The 14,779-nt window shown below is 44.0% G+C and overlaps 1 long non-coding RNA gene across 1 annotated transcript in view; it reads left to right on the forward strand.

Moving 5' to 3' along the window:
* The window catches only part of LOC142820906 (uncharacterized), a 110,710-nt gene that overhangs the window by 65,606 nt on the left and 30,325 nt on the right, over positions 1-14,779 (forward strand). Inside the window, exons 2-3 of the long non-coding RNA XR_012897909.2 lie at positions 7,252-7,324; positions 12,820-12,906. This is a non-coding gene — a long non-coding RNA (uncharacterized LOC142820906). The remainder of the gene's footprint in view (positions 1-7,251; positions 7,325-12,819; positions 12,907-14,779) is intronic.

The following is a 14,779-nucleotide window of genomic DNA, read 5'->3' on the forward strand; positions in this document are numbered from 1 at the left end:
GAACTAGCCTTGGCCATGGGCTTGACAAATCCCAAAGGGAGGAATATTGGTGTGCCACAAGGAGTTACCCTAAAGGTGCACCTCTTCCCCCATTTCCAGGACCACCTAAAAGTCAAATCTGGTCTGTCAAGTTGTTGGAATTATTTGTGCTCAGATGCCCAAACGGTCATGCTAGGAGCTGTACATAAACACATATGGGTTTACAAGATAAGACCATATGGAGAGGAAAGGTCATGACCCCTACCTTACAGCCAGGGAGCTGAAGCACAAGATTAAGGCCAAAATCTGCAAACAAACCCAGCCACCTTGGATTCCAATCTGATTTGGATGCCTAAATATCTGTCACAGATTTCTGTTTGATGGCAAAGTGGACCCATATGTTCTGGATCGCAGGCCAGAGACCTAACCCTCTTTCCTCACTAATCAAAGGTAATTTTGCTACTGATTGCCATGGAAGCCGGAGTGAACCATTTTCTGTACACATTCCCTGGTGGTCATTTCTCTTTGGAGCAAGCTCCTAGCTCTTGTGGCTTTGCTATTTGTCTTTTGATACTAGGCACCTAAGTATCTGTTACCACTTTCTGGAGTGAATACTCTTGGTTCACCCCTTCAGCTTCACCACTGGCTTGGTATCCTTGTTTGTGACCTGTGCGCTACTAACCCACTCGGTAACAGTCTCCTCTGCCAACTGGAGAAGAGAACACCTCAAGCTCATAAGATGGTTGTACAAAATAACTAGTCAATATTTTTAAGCATATGGAGGAGTGTGGATGAAACAATCAAGTATCCTTATCTGGATTCTGACCACCTGGGCACTAAGAAAAGTCTGCTTTGGCATTTTTGCAGGACAAAATAGAAAAAGGACTACTTTTGTCAGTCTGTGGCTGGCTGGAGGAGTTCCTATGAAACTTTTTTGCTGTTGACATTTTGCCATTTATTAACAGTCTTGGATAAGGGTCTTACAATACGTTATGGAGAAGGGCTATTTATATTTAACTGTCACCCATTTGTTCACAACTCTTATATGAAACTAAAAAGTTTACCCAGCGTTGCTTGGCCCTGTTGGGGTTGTGGGGCAGGAGGTGTGGGAGAGTGCAGAAGTCAGGGTTGGTGTTAGGGGTGACTTTGGGCAGGGGGTATCAGGTGCAAGGGCTTAGGGCAAGGGGCTTCATGACCTGCTTGCTGGCTGTTCTTCAAGGAGGCTCTTCTGAGGTCATTGGAGAATAACTGTTCCTGCTATGAGCCCTCCCATTCCACTTGAGGAAACAATCACATTCCATGCACATGCCCATTGTCCTGGCACAACCAAACCCTGGCCTTGCTTTGTTAGGAGAGAGGAAGCTACATCCCAAAATTGGTGGTCCTAGCTCTTAGTGTTTAGGAAGAGTTCTTGAACAAGCAGAAGCATGGCTGGACACAGATGCACAAGCTCTCTCAAATACATGGCCTTTGGCGGGGGGGACAAATCAATGCAAGGTGAATTGACTCATTTACACTGACACCACCTAAGTCCCAACAATATCCTTAGCTAGTAATTTAAAGCCCTATCTAGCTGCATGCGTCCAAACCTACTCTTTATTCTTGCTGCCATGCACCTGTCAGTGATCACTAGTTACCCATTCATGAAAATTCGCCTGAATAAGGAATAATCTTTCTGTTGATCTATTCTGGAGAAAGGAAGGGTGAGGTAGAAAATGCCAGAGTGTTATGCTTGATGATAAACTTGGCTGATGGGCTTGAAGGTTTCCATTATCACCTTACTAGGCATAATTGATTGCCACAGATCCAAAGAGTATCTGTAAGAGGTGAGGATTTGGGGCACAGTGAGTTACTAGCACAGGGCTATGTTGTCCAAGGGCAAAGTAATTTGCCCTAAATTCTTCCCAGTAATGGTAGATCCTACAGTAATGAATTCTGTCTTATCTGCGCAGATGGGGTGATGTTTCTCAGACATCAAATTTTGTAATTCAACAAATTCTGCTCTAAATGTGGGAGTAGCACAAAAAATTGTTGATGCAGACTAATAAGCTTGCACAATAGTCAGGCAACTGTATATCGCAGTGCGGGAATAATGTCAGGTTTTGGAATCAGATAAATTGCAAATAACCATGGAAGCAGCCACTGAACCTTGAGGAATATCAGCCGATAAACTAGATGAGGTGCATATAAGGAGCTGTTCCTTGGGAAAGGGGGAAAGACCAATGGGAGGGAATGATGGGCCATAAAGCTATGATAAAGTGCAGATATAATGATAAAAGGCTGTGGTCAGCCTAGAAAAAAATCAAGAAGCAATAAAATATAATTCCACAGGAGTGGGGTGGTGATAAGGTGGTAATTTGTTACTCAGCAGACTTCTGCAGTCAGGGTCTTAATAGATTTAGAAGGAGAGTTGTTCTCTTTGGCCATGTATCATGGCTCATGATTAAGCCATGTGGGTGTAAAACATTCTCCCCAGTGGGAGGGAGTGGCGAGCTTTGTGGTAGCAGCTGATATTCCTTTGGTGCTGGCAGGGCATGGATCAATTAGTGTGGATCCTGCATACTGCTTTGACACTTCCCATTTTGAGCACTGCCCTGGCAGTGAAAGGAGAGCTGTAGCTGAAAAAATAGGAATCTCTGCCAATTAGGCCCAAGATAAAAGTAGCTTCAGAAGGTAGCAGAGAACCAAACCCAGACTTGTTAAATTAAGGTAAAAGCTGAGACATCGCTGTATTGACTTGGAGAGCAGTAATGGAACTACCTCTGGGATGAGCAAATGCTTGGAGGAAAGACTCTGGTTCACTGTCCTGTAATGCCGCAAAGATGGTCACAAGTAGGTTCCTACAGGTAGCCAAGTGAAAAGGCTCCAGTGTAAGGACGAATTCCAGATTCTTCAAATGATGAACCCAACATGATTGACTGTCTGGGTGACGAACTCCCCCAGTTAGGGAGTTGTTACAAAATGGAATGTTCCTTCACACTTCAGACCATTTCTGTTGGTTGTAATCAATCCTTCCATGAATGTGTAGGCTGGTCTAGGATTTTGAGGTGCACTGGGCAGTGATGATCAGAGGTGCCCAGGAGAACCACAGAGCACATCTGAGTCCAGCAGCCTCTGAACAGAATCATTTTTTATAGTCATTGTATCCAAGTCCTGTGTGTACCACTCCTTGTGGTAGAGAAATCAGGTCATGTGGCTCCAAAATGAAGACTTAGGATACTCTAGGCTCTAAATGAGGGGAACGTTGGCTGCATAGGACTTGGAGGTTTGGGGTTAGCTGGAAGCTGACATAATGGATAAGAACAGCCGTACTGGGTCAGACCAAAGGTCCTTCTAGCCCAGTAGCCTGTCTGCTGACAGTCGCCAGCACCAGGTGCCCCAGAGAGGGTGGACTGAAGACAATGATCAAGCAATTTGTCTTCTGCCATCTCTCTCCAGCCTCTGACAAAGAGAGGCCAAGGACACCATTTTATCCCCTTGCTAATAGCCTTTTATGGACCTAACCTCCATGAAATTATCTAGCTTCTCTTTAAACTGTTATAGTCCTAGCCTTCACGGCTTCCTCTGGCAAGGAGTTCTACAGGTTGACTACACGCTGCGTGAAGAAGAACTTTCTTTTATTAGTTTTAACCCTGCTACCCATTAATTTCATTTGGTGTCCTCTAGTTCTTCTATTTAGGGAACTAATAAATAACTTCTTTATCGGCCCTCTTCACACCACTCATGATTTTGTAGACCTCTATCATACCCCCCCTCAGTCTTCTCTTCTCTAAACTGAAAAGTTCCAGTTGTTTTAACCTCTCCTCATATAGGACCTGTTCCAAACCCCTAATCATTTTAGTTGCCCTTTTCTGAACCCTTTCCAAGGCCAAAATACCTTTTTTGAGGTGAGGAGACCTCATCTGTACACTGTATTCAAGATGTGGGTGTACCATAGTTTTATACAGGGGCAGTAAAATATTCTGGGGTCTTATTTTCTATCCCTTTCCTAATAATTCCTAGTATCCTATTTGCCTTTTTGACTGCCGCTGCACACTGCATGGAAGTTTTCAGAGAACTGTCCACGATAATGCCAAGATCTTTCCTGATTTGTCATAGCCAAATTAGCCCCCATCATACTGTACGTATAGTTGGGGTTATTTTTCCCGATGTGCATTACTTTACACTTACCCACATTAAATTTCATTTGCCATTTTGTTGCCCAATCGCTCAGTTTGGTGAGATCTTCTTGGAGTCCCTCAGTTTGCTTCTGTCTTGACTATCCTAAACAGTTTGGTATCATCTGCAAACTTTACCACCTCACTGCTTACCCCTTTCTCCAGATCATTTATGATGGAGGAGTGCACAGGTACCTTGACCAGCAAAAGCCTCTGTCTGAGCTACAAGCACAAGCTGTCCATTCTGCTAAAGGTCCATCCTGACACATGCCTCGAACTAGACTTACACGTGAAGGGAAAGAAAGAGCCATTAAGCCAGCTCTAGCTTCCATTTCTGCTGCTTCTCAATGGCAGGTGGGGTCCATTTTTCCAAGATGCCAGTAACAAATGACACCATTCTCTAGCACGTGAAATGTTACGACCTGGCTATGACAATGTTTTAATTTTAACTCCACCCCAGTCGCATTTCCAAGGTGATGAGATTGCCGGCAGGCCTAAACAGTGCTGCAGATGGCACCCAGCATCAATTCCCTAGCTAATGAAGTAAGCACCAAATAGAGTTAGTACCCATCATGGGTGGAGAATTATCATTATTGGTGGCTGTTGAAAGCCTGTGCATAGTGGACTAGGAGTTAGATGCAGAGTGCATATTACAGTGACATGGTTGCATTGTTCATGGACAAGTAAAATCTTTTGGGGTTGTTGGCTTCAAAAAGGCTTCAGGCACTTTCCCGGAACAGATTTCCCTAGCCCATCCCCTCCGTCAGTGTGGAACCTGGGCGGGGGTTAGCTCTCCTCTAAGCACAGACGATGGTGCTTTAATACTAGCCGATTTTCATGGCTGCCAAACATCTCATATGCTCAGTCTGAAGGACAATGTTTGGAACAGTGGCAGGGAATCTAATGGTTAGCTGCAAGGAACTCTGAGGCCCCAATATTGAGACTGGCCCCAAATGAGTAACCATATTATACAGCTCCAATGCAGCAACACCTTGTCTCATGGAGTAGTGCTGACCACGGCTACAGAGCAGGTAACAGCTGCATATCTTACACTCGAGGTAACACTTTTAGAAGTGATTTAGGTGCCTAAAACCCAATGATGATTTGTGGGGCATAGGTTCTCAAGTCACGTGAGCAGTTGGGAAAGCTTTACCCTAGGTTATTGAAGATGGCTTCCTCTCAAAGCAATGTGTCTCCTTGGGGAGCACTTGTAAAAAGGGGCTCTAATGCAAAGCTTTGCAATACAGAGCCTAAGGCTTAAATTCTACCTAGAATCTTAGGGCAACACTTGGAAGAAAAGTGTTATGGGGTTAGGCTGTGTCCAGTTGCTGACTCCACTGAAGGAAGACAAGTGAAGAGCTCTGCCCTTGGGGCTAAATGGGACTTAGGTGTCAGCCCTAGTGTGAGTTTCTCCATGTGGGGTGACTTCCACCTCTTAGAACTTGCCTGAGCAGTAATAGAAACAATTGAACGAATCTCATTGTTTGGTACTGCTTTTGTTAATTACCCTTCTCCACAGAAATCATTTCTGAAAGGCAGGCATTAACTCTTTCAATGTCTGAGGCCTCAGTTGAACTGCATTGTTATGAAGGAACTAAATGTACTTGTTAATGTAATAGAGGTCTTCCTCTGGTTGCAGGATTTATTGTCTGGGCATGATTCAAGAATATCTATTGGAATTACTCTTTTGACCACAAGTCATTTGAGTATAAGCCTTTCAGTGTTCCTCTCTCTTTCCCCTGCCTCCTTCCAAGAAAAAGTAATCTTTCCCAAATTGGGGCATGTTCTCTGTTGTTCGTCAACTGTTCATTGTGATATATGGTGCAACAAGACAAGTCTTTTGATTTTTTTCATGAGTTAAGATAACATTCACTACTGACAACCTTATTAAAATCAAGAAAGTTGGAGCCTTAAGTCAGTTTTATATAAAATCTATCACTTTGACAAGACAGAACACGTGTGTGCACATGCTGCTGCTTGCACTTTTTTCTTGGTGGAATATTTCAACCAATATTCAGTGAGTATTTAAAGTGTCTGTTTCTCCATACATGTCTAAATGTATCAAATCTATTGGATAATAAGATGTCATAGGCTCAAACTTCAGTTGGCTTTATTTAAGGTGTGATGCCATGATATTTTGTTTAAGGAATCTTTCTTTTTGTTAAGGAGTTCAGTGCCAAGGATCACAGCTACAAATTTGGGTCCTGATCTTGCTTTCCAATTTACTGAGTGGCCCATTCCTCTGCAGGGTGCCACAGAAGTCCACAAGATGATGTGGACTTGAGCATTAGAACACAGGCATTGGGCCTCGGAGACCAGATGGGTTTCTTGATCCAGAGACCAGCACATTGCTGGAAGAGCTACACTGCCAGATGCTCACTAGTCACTGCCAGCATGACTCAACTAGTACAGATAAAAGTGGAGTTCAGTCTGTTGGCCTGTCATTGAGATCAACAAGTAGTGCTGGTATTGATGGTGGGTTATGTGATAGGGACCAGTGTATTTGACCTCACAAATATAACTGAAGTAGTTTGAATGCCTGGCACTGGCCCTCTGTATAGAGGAGTGTTTCACCCTAAGAGCAAGAATGTCAAGAAATCCTCTTCCGCAGACTCCGTCACTTCACTTCACCCCTGTAAAATGGGGCTATTGATACCAGCTTGCCTATCAAAGGGCTGCGACATGAGGGTTAATTAATGTTAGTGTAATGCACACACCTTCAGGGTGTGGTTTACTGTCCCATGTAGTGGCAGTGAGACCACTGAGCTTGCACTGCAGCCTTAGCTGAGAGCCAGCTGGCTTTTAGCTCAAGCAGAGGAGGTTCATTCACGAAGCTCTAGAGGTCCCAGGTTCAGTTCCGCCTGTTGGCGTTACATTCGTGCAGCACTTTGGCTATCAAAAGCACGACACGCGGCTCTAATTAATCGTAACCATACTTGGCCAATGGACAATACTTGCACGTCTGTTTCCCAGTGAGTTTGATGGTCCCTGGCAGAGAATGATGGCTGCATTCCAGGGCAGGGGCTAGGGATCTCACACGCCTCCTTTGTGAAATGACTCCAGTGACTTGGAACCCCCTGGTCATTCTCTTCTCTTCCTGTTGTTGCTTTGTCAGATGACCCACTCTGCATTGCGTCTGCTGTGCCGGCTGTTGCTACTGAGGAATGCATGGAAATGTCTCTACTGAGGTAAATGAGGTAAACACATTTGACCCAGTAAACAAGATTTTTTTCCCCTTGCAGCACAAGACCCTATTTTCCCCTTCAAGGATTGTTTTCTTTGTACCTGAACAGCATATTGCTGGAAGCTAATGAAATTAAAGATGCTGCAGTGCAAGTGACACCAACCCTTTCTTTTTGGGGAGTGGATCTAATGGGGAAGAATGAGGAGAAGGGCGTCTTTGCTAATATAGCAGTCTTCTAAAACAAACCATGTTGGCTTCCTTGTTTGTACACTAGCAAGCAGTGTTTGCTCTTACTACGTATATTAGGAACTTTGCATCTGTCTGTCCATGCATTTGGGAGTCTGTTCAAGCATGGCTCTTAAACGGTAAGAGCTAGGACCACCGAATTTGATATGAAGCTTCCTCACATGGTAACTTAAAGCAAGGTAAAGGCTTGGTAATGCCAGGGCCATGGGATGTGCCTGGAATGTGATTGACAGCTAGGACAGTTATGCTCCAGAATGACCACAGGAGGCAGCAAGTGTGGGGGGACAATTATATTGCAGAGTGACCACAGGGGCCAGCTGTGCCTGTAATACAATAGCCACAGGAGGCGGGGCTCTGCTTGTTGCCTGCCACCAACCACAGATAAGTGGCCCTCCTCTCCCAGACCTGGAGCCCAAACCACTCCCCGCTTCTTGGGCCCCAGTGCCAGACATAGGCAGGAGCCTTGCCACTGTAGCCTCTTTGGGGAGCAGCCGTTAGCCATGGCCAGGCAGCACAGCCCCTATAGCTCCTCCATGGGTGCCAGCCGGGGTTTGACAACTGCAGCCCTGGCAGCTGTGCTTGGTTGCTCCCTCTGGATGCCAGCCATCAGAGCAGAACCTGGGTCTGGCCCAGGAAATGCAACCCCAGTATGCTTGAGCCTCCCAGTCCCCTGTCCTCACTCCTGTACCCATGACTACTACAAGGGCCCAAGCAATGCTCAGCAAATCCTTTAGTGCTTTAGACCAGAAAAGCTTTAATAAAAACATAATTAAGTTTTATCCTTTACACCTACCAATTGGTACGCATCCTTGCATGCTCCTGATGAGTTAATGCTATAAAGTTGATCCCTATTAGTTATATTATTGCCCTTTCTCTGCCTTGCCCTGGGGCACACTCACAGTAACATCAAAGCACCAAATCTATTTTTATGAAATGGCCCCATTTAAAAAAAACAAGTGATAGATTAGGTTTTAAAGCACAAGAACCGTTTATTTTAGTACTTGTCTGGGGCTCTTCATATTCCTGTGTCATTAGCATCATTTCTCATCCAAAGACCTGTTCTGCCTTTCTCCCCTTAAATTTTTTGTTTTGTTTTTTTCATTGTTTCTGTTTCTCAAGCACTTTGGTTGCAGCATTCATCTTGCAATTTATTAAGTCTTGTCTTGAAGTGTAAATTGCAGAAAGAGTGGAGGAAAATTACATCTACCAATTGTCAGGAAACCTATCTACATAGCTGTTACAGAATTGGCCTTTCAGGTTCCCACTGACTTTTGCCAACGGAAGATGGCCCTTTTCATGCCCTAATTCTGGGTATAGCATAGAAGATCAGCTGCTGCCAAAAAGCACAATGGTCTAGATGAGCAGAGCTGATTCGGGGGGAGGGGGGGCAGAAGGGTTAGGGCTCCTTTGTGTGTGGTGTCTATGAACAGTCTGTGGCTGTCTACACCAGCAGATGTATGACGCTGGCAATCTCCGTGCTGCTCACAGAAAAACAGCTGTTGTGTGTCCGCAGCGTGCTCCTTGTGATGGAGCACATCCACATAGGCAGTTCTTGCAATACCATGGAGAATAGTGCATTATAGTAACTCTTCCACTGTTCAACTGGCCACAGTGTGCTTTGGGAAGGGTTTGTAATGCCCCATGGGGCAGTCGGCATCAGATGCTTCATGGTCACCCTACTACATTGACAGCTGCTGGCAGGAGGGAGAGAATGTGACAGGGAGTGTGTTAGGGAAGGAGATGGTGTTTAGGGATTTTAGCATCCTGTCTTCAAACAGTTCAATTCAAACAGCAGCAGGAAACAACCCTTTCTGAGGAAGGGTAGACACACTACACATCAGTCCTTCTGCCACCTTCCCCAGCTTTCTGCAGAGCAATCTCACTCCCATATGTGGGTGCACATACCCCTGCCTCTGTCTTCAACAGCACAAGCATTTCACTTGAACAATTTCCTTTGCATCCTGCAGCAGATTGGCACAGCCTACAGGCTGTCTGAAACAGAGCTCTGAAAAGCAGCATGCATGAACCTGCAGAAAGGACAGACGAGTTCCAAACAGAGCAGAGGGGACTTGAGGTATTATGGACTGTTTCCAGAAGCCTGTCACAAGGCAGCAAACCATTTTAGTGTCCACATGCCCCAGCATGGCAGCCTTTGCAAAAAGCAGTTTCTTGTCAAGGTGTTTCCCTAGAAGAATGCAGCAACTGCAAAGTTATTCTGCACAAAGTACCTTGCCTGTGTGGACATCTCAGGAGTTAGTGCTGGGAGCTGATTGACTCACTGCAGCTTGATGGTGCAGATGAAGCCAGAGACTGGACAGTAGCATTGAAGTTTGTTTTATGGAGATTTAAATTGTTGCATGTTCCTGGACAGTTTCCTCTCAAGTACAGGATGAGAGCAAGTTGTACTTCAAAGTAGCTTGAGTAGAATGACTTGAAAAGGATAAGACTAGAAATTATGGAAATCAATAGTTAGGTTTACAACATCTGCCAACATAACTCTGCCCCATAAACCAGTCCACCTTTCAAGAAGCTGGAAATTCCTATTAGATGCAGCAAAATGCTTGTCTCCTCTTAAGGACTACCATTCCAGCAGCAGGCTCTAGAGCTGTCTGATGTAGCAACACTAATCCCCTTAGCCAGTGCTGTGTATTGGCAAAGAATCAGGTCAGCTTCTGGATAGCAGAGTAAATGCTAAGAAGGCATTGCTTCACGTAGAACAGATGAGTTGCTTGTGCTCAACTGCTGTCTCCTGGTCCACTGTGCACAGCACATTGGATAATATGAATAGCAAGCACCTGTATCTCTATCACTAACGTTATGCTATGACAAAGGCCTAGATTTGTGCCTGGCACCAACACTCTCCTGGGAATGGGTAGAACACATTGGGTAGAAAACATAGAACTCCATGTATTTTTGATGTAGAAAGGCCACTTCTACCAGCACAGACCTTGTGCATTATACAACAGCCATATTTTCACATTAAGAAACATTCAGTGCAGGAATTAAAGGATTAGCTTGCAGCATTTATGTACTCTGAACAGTGCATAAACACTGAGGTATCAGGGGTGGCTTTAGAACAAAATGGATATTGGGACTAGCATGGGAATGAAATGTTAGCGTCCATCTGAGGGTTTAGATTTTTTTTAGGCAAGAAAAGTAGGGGAGAGGCAACACAAAGATGGGACAAGGGAAAAGCTAAAAACCAAAACTGGGGTGATCCTAAAGCAGCCATTCATGTCTTTGTTGATCAATAGGATGTCAGACTTATTGCAAGGAAAGATATTAAATCGTATAGGCAATGGCTCTGTAGAAGATGCCATTATTGATTATCTAATCACAAACGAGTGTTTCAGTTGTACTTCAAATACAGACTTGATTATACAGATTCAATGGCTTGGAACAGTTCTCAATCAGTGATCATGTGACTTATTTTTCTCTTCGTATGTTCATTAGGATATTCCTCCTCCATCTAAGTCACATGATCATGGAGGGTGGTCTTTAAATAATTCACCCCGGAGGCCTCGCTCCAGTTCTCAGGTAGTTTGGTGGCCAAGGGATGTAAAATTGCAGGGCAAATTAAGATCAGTACAACTGAAAGTTCTTTGCCTGCAATTCTTCTCCCACATTATGAAATCATAAAAACATTTCACTTGCAGAACAGAGTAGTATACGTGGTTTTTCATTTACTCACATTTGGGAGGCGTTAAATGTACTGGAACATAGCAATAACTATCAAGTGCAGCTGTACTGCAAACTGAAATCATTACCAACAATAAGTGCTAAAAACACTCCAGTTCCTTTCTCCATGCTATATCCAGAGGGTAATCCAAGTGAAGGGTTATATTTAAATTTGAAACATACTCCTTAATCAAGGAATCCATCATGGAACAGACTCAAGCCACAACTTCATCTCTCACTTTGACCTGACAGACCTGCCAAGTCTTGTTTCTTTTGGCCTGGTTTACTCTGAAATAAGGAGCATCTCCATAGAATTTCAAAGGCACATCCAAAACCTTGTTGTGTTCTTTGAAATGGATCACTTTTTTTAAAGATGCTTAAAAGTTGGCAGTCTCAACCCCATTCCACATCCCTCTTTGTCATTCTGCTTGTGTTGGCTCCAAAAGGATATTAGCATACTTCATAGAATTCTCCTCTTCCCTCGCTCTGTCACCTGGAGAGAACTGATGTCTTTTTCCAAGGCTGCATGGCAAACCTAAAAGCCAACTTTCCTTGGAAGTAGCAGAAGAGTAACTGCTTTGCTAGGGATGCTGTTTTAACAGGACAAACTCGTGTGAGGCTCCATGAACCGCTGAGGAGAGAGCCTATGGGGAAGAAGCTTGTGAGGAGCCAGGACAAAGACAGACTCCAGGAAGAGATGAAGCAAGAGCAAGCGAAGGTTTGAGGCAGTACAGTAGTGATGTCCTTGGAAGTACTGGTCCTTGCTTGGAGGCCATATATAAACTTCCATAGAGTTGAGTGACCCTTCCAACTCAGGTCAACAAGGGGAAAGCCAGGACACACCCTACTGGAGAAAGGACTATTGAATGAGCTTGGAGGGCCGAGGAGGAGACTGGCTGAAAGGGGTTTTGTGTGTTGACTTTTTTGTTGGGGTGGGCTGGAAGCTACCCCCACATGATTTTTCTGGCCTGAGAAGACAGTTACTAAGGGGAGAAAATTCTGGGTCCTACACCAGGGGGTGAGAAGCAGCTGTCACCAGCTTGATGAAGGATATGCTAAATGGGCATTTGGCATGGGAGGAGGGGAATTGTTCACTAAAATCCTCAAATGGTCAAATCCCAGAACATGCAGGGGGATAATTCAGCCAGCCATATTAATCCCTTTTCTAACAGTCCTCCCACTTTACCTTTTTGTTGCTGTGATGCGTTAATGTTTGTTTGGCATGGATGGAGACCCAGACATGTATCTGGTACATGCAGTAGCACAACAGATGGATTCAGTCCTGATGTTGTTGGCACATGACAAGTGCTTGATTTCTCAGCTGTTGAAGCGCTGTTCAAGGTATTACTGATTTCCATCCAAGTTTAGCATCACGATATGGTTCCTATACAACTCTTACTGGGGGAGTAAAACAGCCTGTTACTAGACTATCATTTCTATCTCTGTAAACCATGAAGACTATCTGCCACCTTCCCATTACCCCCAGGCAGCAATAATATCTTTCCACATCCGCAGTAGTTGGTGGTCTCATGATGAAAGAATTCATTTCAGTAGTAAGTCTGTAATTCTCTTAAGGTTGAAGTTACAAAAATGGAGGTGACCATCCATGAAGAATTTCTACAAGAGGACTAGGAGGCTAAATACTTCTACAGGGTCTGCTTGGTAAGTGGAACCATTTTACCTCAAAAGGGGCACCAAATTACCAGTGAGCACATCTGGAAAAAGGTCTCTAATGCCAGCCAGCACAAATACAGTATGCAAATTTTAGATCACTGATGTGGTTCATGACCTCTGGTTTTAAATTTTCAGATGGTCCAGATTGGGGTGTGACCAATGAACCTGACCAAATGTAGCATTGCATCTAGCACATGATCCATCATGTGGCGTGCATGCTTTCTTACATTAGGACAATGGTGCCCTTGTTCCTTCTAAACTATTTCTAGGCAATGTCATATTTAGCCAAGGCTGATAATTCAGTCACTGAAAATGTGGGTTAAGACCCAAAGGTGAGCAGAGAAGTATAATGAAGTTTTGAGTGAAGAACAGAAATATGGACCAAGGATGAAAGCCCTTTACCCTGGTACAAAGGACCAGAGTTAGGTCTATGCAGCAGTGAAGACCCAATTAGAGTGAACCCTTTGTTCCCATCAGAGTATTGCGTACCACAATCAGTGAGGCTATTCGTAAAGTGGTACTCCATCTGGCACTTAATGCTTAGCCTGAGTGGGACGTAACTGGTACGTTAGCCTCATGCTGGCTCTTTTCACAGGGACAAGTATCACCTTCCAGGGTATCCAGCACATACAATATTTTCACTAAGGTTTCTCAAGTTGTATCCTGATTAGCATGTTACAATTCTTCAAATCAAGCCATAACCCAATAATATGATGTAGGTTAACTTAGCTACAGCTAATCAGGAAAGAGATCTTGGAGTCGTCATGGATAGTTCTCTGAAGACGTTCTTTATCCCTTTTTTAATGATTCCTAACATCCTGTTTGTAGCAGCAAACAATGTTAGGAATTAAAAAAGGGATAGAGAATAAGAAGGCGAATATCTTATTGCCCTTATATAAATCCATGGTACGCCCACATCTTGAATACTGCGTACAGATGTGGTCTCATCTCAAAAAAGATATACTGGCATTAGAAAAGGTTCAAAGAAGGGCAACTAAAATGATTAGTGGTTTGGAATGGGTCCCATATGAGGAGAGATTAAAGAGACTAGGACTTTCCAGATTGGAAGAGAGGAGACTAAGGGGGGATATGAGAGAGGTCTATAAAATCATGAGTGGTGTGGAGAAAGTGAATAAGAAAGTTATTTATTTGTTCCCATAATATAAAAACTAGGGGCACCAAATGAAATTAATGGGCAGTAGGTTTAAAACAAATAAAAGGAAGTTCTTCTTCACACAGTGTATAGTCAATCTGTGGAACTCCTTGCCTGAGGAGGTGGTGAAGGCTAGAACTATAACAGGGTTTAAAAGAGAACTAGATAAATTCATAGAGGTTAAGTCCATAAATGGCTATTAGCCAGGATGGGTAAGGAACGGTGTCCCCAGCCTCTGTTTGTCAGAGGGTGGAAATGGATGGCAAGAGAGACGCTTGATCATTACCTGTTCAATTCACTCCCTCTGGGACACCTGGCATTGGCCACTGTCGGCAGACAGGGTACTGGGTTGATGGACCTTCGGTCTGACCAGTATGGCCATTCTTCTGTTAATTACACATTATTACCATATCTACTTATGCTAGGTTATGTAGATGATTATGAGCAGGGTGACAGGGAAATGCTCACGACTACGTAGTGTCATCCCTACATTTTGCAGGACTGTTGATGTGCACTGTAAGGGTAAGTCTAGTCTACATCCCTCTTTCAAAAGAGGGATGTAAATTAGACTTATCAAAATTGCAAATGAAGCTGGGATTTGAATTTCCTGGGCTTCATTTGCATAATCGCATCACAGAGTTCTTTTGAAAGTGACACTGCCATCTAGACATGGTTCTTTTGAAAAGAGAAGCCTTTTTCGAAAGATCC

Source organism: Pelodiscus sinensis, chromosome 27 (genome assembly GCF_052426305.1).
Source record: "Pelodiscus sinensis isolate ZL-2025 chromosome 27, ASM5242630v1, whole genome shotgun sequence".
NCBI classification, from domain to species: Eukaryota; Metazoa; Chordata; order Testudines; family Trionychidae; genus Pelodiscus; species Pelodiscus sinensis.